An 8,184-nucleotide genomic window follows, 5' to 3' on the forward strand; every position below is an offset into this window, starting at 1 on the left:
CCAGTCTGCGCCACTTGGTGGCAGGCCCGTGCCGGCCGTAAGGCCTTGGGTGCCACTAACCCTGTGAAACCCCAGTCTGCGCCACGTGGCAGTAGGCCCATGTTGTGCACCAGGCCTCAGATGCCACCAACCCTGTGTGCAACAACTCAAGGGCCCTTTATGAATGAGAAGCGTGGAGCGGCTGTCATACAGTCACCACCGGAAGAGGCAAATGTGACGTCGTCGGTCCCTTATGTGGGCGGAGTCACATGGCCAGTAACGCCTGTGCTGGATGGGTGTGGTGTGTGTGCAAACCTGCCTCAAGGAGTAGCTGTGACATGCTGACGACTAGACTAGTGACCTGCACACCACCAGCGAGGACTCCTGCGATGGGTAGCAATGATGGCCCCCCCTCGGTGCGTCATCGGAGCGGTCTGGCCTGGGTACGCCGGAACAGCGCAGGGCTTGCCACAATGACTCGTGTGCTCGGGGCGTGGTCCAGTCCATGTCCGGACAAGGAAGTGACTGATGCGTGTGTCCCTGTTGTAATGTTCACGGGACCAGGTACACAAAATGCAATGTCGAACCCTCTGACTCGCATCCCACAGGATGAACATCATTGACGCAAGGGAAGGCATTGTCCCCACATTCATCCATTCATCCATTCTTGAATGATGTAAGACATGACACAGCAGTGCGTCACTGGACATTTATTTGCACATCCAGTGCAGTTATGCAGCTGGAGCGGTACAAGGCAATGCCGAGCACACTACACAATATGAGCCCGTGGAGGGCCAGCCAGAGTCCATCCAGGGATGACATGTACTGCGGCAGAAGAAGGGTACAGTCCGCAGTCTGTCCGCCATGTCATTGGACTTCGAACAGGATGTGGCAGTCCATGTCACTGTTCAAGGTGAGTGCATCGGAGTGTATCGGGGGTCAGTGGAAGGTCATGAGGCCATGTGCAGCACCAAACAGAAACAGGCCAGGTGGCAGTAATGAATGCTAGTGCCTCCTGATCACAAACCCATCCACGTCCTCCTCTCAGATGTGTGCCCTGCCCCTCCTGTGGGTATAGCAGTCCCGGCTGCGGCACTGTGTGCCACTCACACATCAGGGGCCTGGGTGGATACGTCTGCCGCACTGTGAGGCACTGACACACCAGGGGGTGGGGATGTGGATGGTGTGGGGGCAGCAAAATACATCAGCGCCACACCTTGTGGCGGAAATGCCATGATGGAGGTCTGCAGGGCATGATAGATCCCAGCTACATTCTGATGATGTGCAGCGGTGGCTGCCATCATTTCCACCTCCATACTCACTATGTCCTCCATGAGCCTCCGCATGTGTGCCAGCTCACGGCTGGTATCACTGGAGCCACTCTGAGCGGACAGCTATTCTACTCTCCGCGTCATGACTACAGCAATGTAAGTCAGGGCTCGTTGGAGACCATGGGGTGGACATAGACATCCAAGGATGGCGTCCAGTTTGTCAGCCATGAGTTCGAACCCCACCCGCACCTGCTCAGCCGTCTCCCTCTGGCCCTCTAGCACACGGCGTTGGAAGGCCGTTTGTTGTTCCTGGGGGACTTGGGAGGGTGCCGGGGCTGTGGGTGCCTCCTGCTGGGTGGTTTAGGTGGCGGATGGGGTCTCCTCAATGTAGCTGGGCTGCCCTGCTCCTGGAGGTGAGTCACAGATGAGGTCAATGATGTCTAGGAGGGCTTGTGCATCGATGCTGGTGTTGTCCTCCTCATCATCAGTGAAGAGTGGCTGGGACTGCTCTGCAGGAGGTGTTGATAATGCCCCTGCGATGTGAAGGGGAGATGGTGTATTACAATGTGTCCACATGTATGTAGCCGCATGGTACAGGTTGACATTCAGACAGCATGGCATTGTACACTGTGACAGTCTGTGCAAGGAGCCAGGTTCATTGTTGGTGTGTACTGTGCCCTGCTTGTTTGTGCATGTGTGCCATCGTGGCCATCTCCACCCGTTCCCCCAGTACCTGGTGGTCACTCACCGTGTTGCAGTTGTGTTGTGTCCTGTCGAGCAGTGTCCGGTCCCCCAACTCTGGCCACAGTATCCACACTGATGACTGTCGACACCAGCTCCTCCATGTCATCCAGCTCCAGCTGTGGCACTGGGCCCCCACCTCCGGTCTGCAATGCTGCCTTCTGGTTGGCGGAGAGTTTCTCCTTTGTCTTCCACTTGATCTCATTCCATCGCCTCTTGACCTCGTCCATTGTCCGCTTGTGCTCTCCGACGGCATTCACCTTGTCGACGATGTCCTGCCATATTGCAGTTTTGTTGCCCAATGACACGTTGGAGGTGACGTAGAGTTGTTGATGGTGTTCCATCTCCTCCATGACTATGAACCTGTTCACCTGTGGACTGAACTTAGTCTTCCTTGTCTTCTTGTCCTTGCCCTTCCCTGTCCCCGATGTCCCTGGCTGGTCGTCTGGGGTGCTTGTGGGGTTGCGCTCGTACTCTGTGCCTGCTCCGGCTGCCTCCATGGTGCTGGGTGTAGGTCAGTTTGTGTGTGGGTGTTTTTTCTACTGTTATGGTGATTTGACCTGCCAGGTGTGTGTTGCAGGCCTGGCGCTGCTTATCGCTGATTTCCTCATCGCGCTTTGGCCCATTGCATGTTTTTTGGTGTTGTGGCTTGTGTTTTTATCTCCGTCATGGTGGCTGTATCGCGGACATTGTCAGTAGTGTCGGCTGACTATCGCATGTTTCCGCCTTGTTGTGAATTCCACGTTGACACAGGGTTATTTTCCCACGATGGGCTGCGATATTGAAAGTTGCATTACGCTACTCTTGCGGTAGTTATCACACGTTCTTGTGAATATCCCCCAATGTGTATTAATGATTCACTGATATATTTTTTTCCACCAATATTCGCGGTGTCACTGCGATACTCACGATTTCCCTGCGACGGTACATGGGGGCCCACGCTGGCAGTCTTGTCATTGTTGCATATATCGCATGCGATGAAAAAATCATTTTTGGACAGAAACCCATTTCTCAAACATGGGGTCAGAGTATCTCCACCCTGCCCCCTAATGTTAGCTTTCACACAAATTTTCAGCCTCAGGGACCATTTCTATATGATAAAATGGTGGCCCCCACGTTCTGTTCAGGTTGTGTCCAGCCAATCACAGTGTGTGCATCCGTGATTAATCGCCAAACCACAGTGAAATATCTGCGGCCAGAGATATATCTATAATTTCAGCATACATTTCTCCACAACTACTGGACAGATTTGCACCAACAAAACAAAAAGCACAATCTGCATAACAACATCTATCTTTCTGCCAAATTTGGTGTAATTCCTTCCAGCAGTTCGGGCGGTTGGTTCGAACAGCGTTCCAATGTAAATCAATATTACAAACGCACCCTTTTTTTGCGCACCTATTTCTCATTTCCCACAGCATGAATCACCCCCAAGCTTTCCATGACACACTGAACCTACTTTGACACTATTTTAGGGAAAAGTGATGCAAATTGGTCAAACAACGGCAAAGTTATAGGCAAGTCAAAAAATGCTTTTCCTCTGGAAAGTAGGACATAACTATATATACATACCAGCAAAAAAAAAAAAAAATATATATATATATATATATATATATATATATATATATATATATACACACACACACACACACACACACAAACATATGCAAGGGGGATCCATGCAGTACAAAGCCAGTCTTGTCCAGTACAGGTGCAGGACCCGTCATTAATATCCTGGCAAAACTGCGGTGAACAAATAATACTCCAGAAAAATCGCACTCCACAGTTTCCAATTTTCAGGTAGTTTTATTCGGCAACGTGTTTCACCCTCACTTGAGCTTCGTCACGGCCTGTTACACAGAGGAAAATAGTGCCCAATTCCCTCTAAAAAACAAGAGGTTTGCACAAAGCAATAAACATAAAAGAAATCAAGATAAAAGAAATCAGTGAAATGGCCACAGTGAGGTTGTAATCCCCAATTTGTCTAAATCTATAAATTCTGCTTAATAATTATCATCATGAAACGGTGTATAGGAGTAGGTGTTGTGTTAAAAAATGGGAAAAGATATGGGCACCATGGAAGCGCTATAGAGGGACAGAGGATGGGGAGTGATATGTATCAGCAATGTTGGGGTGTAATAGGGTTGGCAAGGTAGGCACCTCATTTAAGCTTATTCCTTGTGACAATATTTTGCTGTATAAGTATGTATCAGAAATCGCCAGTGAAATACAATCTTTTCCCAATGGTTTGAAGTGTCCAAAATAATTATTCCAAGGGCCACACTTACCAATGACCCGAAATGCTAGGTAAGAAGGAGCAGTTGGCAACGTGGAAGGTTCAAACGTTTATTTGCAATCACAGAACTCTATATAGAGGAGCCTCGTCGATCCTCACCCATCAGGTGCGCCGAGGAAGACTGCTGGCTCCTTGACAGTAACACACTTTTATACATTATCAGTACAGCATACAAAACCATATATGTGGAAAAGTACCAGTTAGTCCTGGCGCCCCTAATGAGCTCATGCCCATTTCTAGTTTCGGTTACACATACAAAGGGTTACTATCTTTACAGAGAAGGTCGAAAGGGTAATTCCTTTTCGTCCCAGGCCTAGAGGAATTTGCCTGATACTCCCTTTTAGCAGATGTGACCTTGCTTCTCAGCAACTCAGCCTGTCTCCTAATTAAATGCAAGGAAAGGGGAAAGCAGAGGGTGTGCGGAAAAGACCACGTGACTCTTAAGTGAGAGAGAGAGCCGTAATCCAAGATGGAGACAGTTCGGTTTCTCGGCCCTTTTTGTCGTACTAAACATAATCGGGGATCTCGAGCCGTTTAACTCACCATAACGTGGTAAACTATCATTAGGTATACTGCGCTAATCATATCGTAATATCTTGAATACCTCAGAACGGCCCTTTTAGCGCAGCATAGCTAATAACGGGGTTAGTCTTCGAAAATACCCTCATCAATCTGCATTAAGTCATGCGTCTCCTTCTGAGCCCGCTGGGTATCTATTCTAGTTTGGACGGGCTCAGGCCTAGGGATGGATCGGCGAACCTGAGCGGCACAGTATGCACAGCAAGCAGGCCCGCACTGTAGACAAAGACAGCATGTGAAAATGAGCCCCACTATTCCTAAAAGAATCATAAATAACTTCCATCCCCAGGTTGTCACCAAATCCCAAAACCACCCAGACAAGGACCAAGTACCAGTCTCGGTGTGAATTTCTGAAGCTAGCCGATGTAATTTCTGAATGGCTAAATGGACAGAAGGGGCGGAGTCAGGTATATATACACAACAGGAGCTGCCGATGACTCTACAAGCTCCTCCGCGATCAGCTAGAATAACATCTAAAACAAGACGATTTTGGAGGGTCACAAGCCGGGTCGCCTGGAGCTCCACTGTAATATTAGTTAATATTCCTGCAGTAGTATTGACCACCCCTTCCACTACTCTAGATAGCCTCCTAACTTCTTTACTGTTGAGGATGGGTCCCCATATGGGCAACGCCCCTTTTATGATATCAACGAAGTGTTGGGCTGGAGTGTCAGTCTGGTCAGTGGCATCATTACTGGCGACATCAGCTTTTAGGCTCCGTCGATTTAAGGAATGAGATTTGTGATAATCGGAAGGAGCTATGTAGACCGGTGGGTAAAGAAAAGATAAGTAACATCGGCCCGCCCACCCCCTGGGTAGCCAAGTGTATGCATTTTCACCGCACACGAAATAAACATTGGGAGGGGTGAGTGTTGGGGGACTACTGAAAGTCTGTAGTTTATAAGTGTAATTACATCTACTATAACCTACGGATAGATGTCCGGTACCCTGCACACAGAAGGAGGAGGATGTATTCAATACCGGGACCGGAATTATTTTCTCATCTGAGACATTTCGCTCCTGGAAATACTTGAAATACTCAGTAAAATTAAAGGTCATGAAATCCAACACTTCATCCCTCAACCAGGTATCATTCTCATGATCAGTGTATACGTTCATACAGGCGGTAGGATCAAGGGTACCATCCGTCCCCTCAGCATTAGGAGTAAAACCTTGGTGTGTCTCTATGTAGGCTAAAATCAAGGAGTAATCCTTCTCTGAGAATCGTCGTTCATCTATAGCGTAGTGTTCATATAGCATGGATAACATTTTAAACCAGGCTTCGCAACTACCTAAATAAGACAAGGGCATCGATATGAACAAATCTTGCTTATGCATCACTGACGGGAGAAGACCGCAGACCCAACAATCAGTAACATTTGTGGAACTATGAGTCTGGTGTAGCATCTCAATGAAGGCATTATGTACATATGTCTGTCGGTGTCTCTCCTTATGGGGGGCAAAAGTCTGGAAATGATGTTCCTTAGGAGCAGGGGTAGACACTATCAAGGTGTGCACAGGATGGCGAAACTCCAGATATATAAACAGACCTAAGCATAGCACAAAGGATACAATCAATATAAAAATGAAAACAATTTTAACACGCAAACTCCATGAGGAGAACATTGGCAAATGCGGGGGAATGGTACGGGGTACTATGGGCCGCCCTTCTTCAGGGACAAAACGAGCAAAAGGGTACATTTTCTCACTAAAAGTCCAATATAATCTCGGGAAGAGGGCTACGAGCAGTCCAACCTGCCGGAGGGTGCTTCTTTCCTGTGTCCGTATAGAGCCTCACAGGCAGACTCCTATTGTTCAGAAAAAGAAAAACAGAAAAACTTCTCGCGTTGGGGTCGCACTTGACACAACCCTTGTTGAAAAGAAACTCCACCTGGGCCCCCACCAATCCAATCAATGTCTCTACTTTCGTTCTGAACAGAGCTTTACTGAAAGTTCCACGCTCTCAACGAGTTCAGTCCAGTGTTCTATCAATCCTTAGGTCTTTGCCGAGGCTTCCAACTTCACTTGCCAAGGCTAGACCTAGGATTCCCTATTTCCGGGGCCGCAGGTGATATCGATCCCGAACAGGGGTGTCAGGATTCACAAACAAAGCAGGCACACTGGGATCAGACGGGGAGCTGGGCTCCTGACCAGGCGCCTCACTCGGAGCAATTGAGTGATCGCAAAAAGGGTCTTGCAGGCTCACAGCACTCTCCCCTCGCCCGTCAACTTCTCTGCGGGTGTCCAGGGAAGGTCGTTTCCTAGTGCTGGGCTCGCCCTGGTTTGGCAGGCCTTCCTCCTGGTCAAGCTGCTCCCTTGGCAATGGGAGAGGAACTCTCTTAAGATGGGAGATATGGATCCAGCGCTGCTTACCCTCAACTTTCACCGCTGTTCGCGTTGCCAGGAGCACCTGGTATGGTCGGGACCAGCGCGGATCCAGGCTCGATTTTTGTTGATAGTTCCGAACCAAGACCCACTGTCCAGGTTCCACGCTGTGTCCAGGTCCCTCCGGCAGGGGCTGCAGTACGGCAGATATCTGTTGATGAATGGAATGGAGATCTTTAGTCAAAGCATCCAAATAATCAGTCAGCATAGGATGGTCTATGTCCCTGAAGGATTTGGGCCGAGGTACTCCCCACACGTTGGCAGGTCTACCAAAGATTACCTCATAGGGGGAGACACCGCTCCGGGAATGGGGAGTGGTTCTTACGGACAACAGGGCCAGGGGCAGGAGATCAGGCCATTTTAATCCTGTCGTGTCCTGAAGTTTAGCCAGTTTCAATTTCAGAATCCCATTATATTTCTCAACTAGGCCTGCTGATTGAGGATGTCGGGCTGCGTGGAACTTCTGCTGAATGGACAGACCCTTGCATACATGCCTAACTAAGTCAGCATTGAAATGCGTCCCGTTGTCACTCCAAATCACCCGTGGCAACCCATATCGAGGGAAAAACTCCTTTACCAGAGCTTTCGCGGTTGCCAGGGCAGTATTCTCCTTTGTGGGATACGCCTCCACCCATTTACTAAAAGTACAGATTACCACCAGCACGTATTTCAAATTGTTAACTCGTTCTAGCTGTATGTAATCCATTTGGAGTACTTCAAAAGGCAGGGTGGGCGGCGCAAAACTACCAGCCAAGACGGGAATGCTAACCCCAGGATTATGCTGGAGACAGATCATGCAATGCTGAACCAGGTTCCTAGCTGTCTTATGAATATTAACATTGTACCAGACAGGATCCAATGTGGCACAGATGCCCTGGACCCCTACATGTGAAGGTCCGTGTGCCATAGCTACTACTGCATTTACAAATGCGT

This window comes from Triturus cristatus, chromosome 11 (genome assembly GCF_964204655.1).
Source record: "Triturus cristatus chromosome 11, aTriCri1.1, whole genome shotgun sequence".
NCBI lineage: Eukaryota > Metazoa > Chordata > Amphibia > Caudata > Salamandridae > Triturus > Triturus cristatus.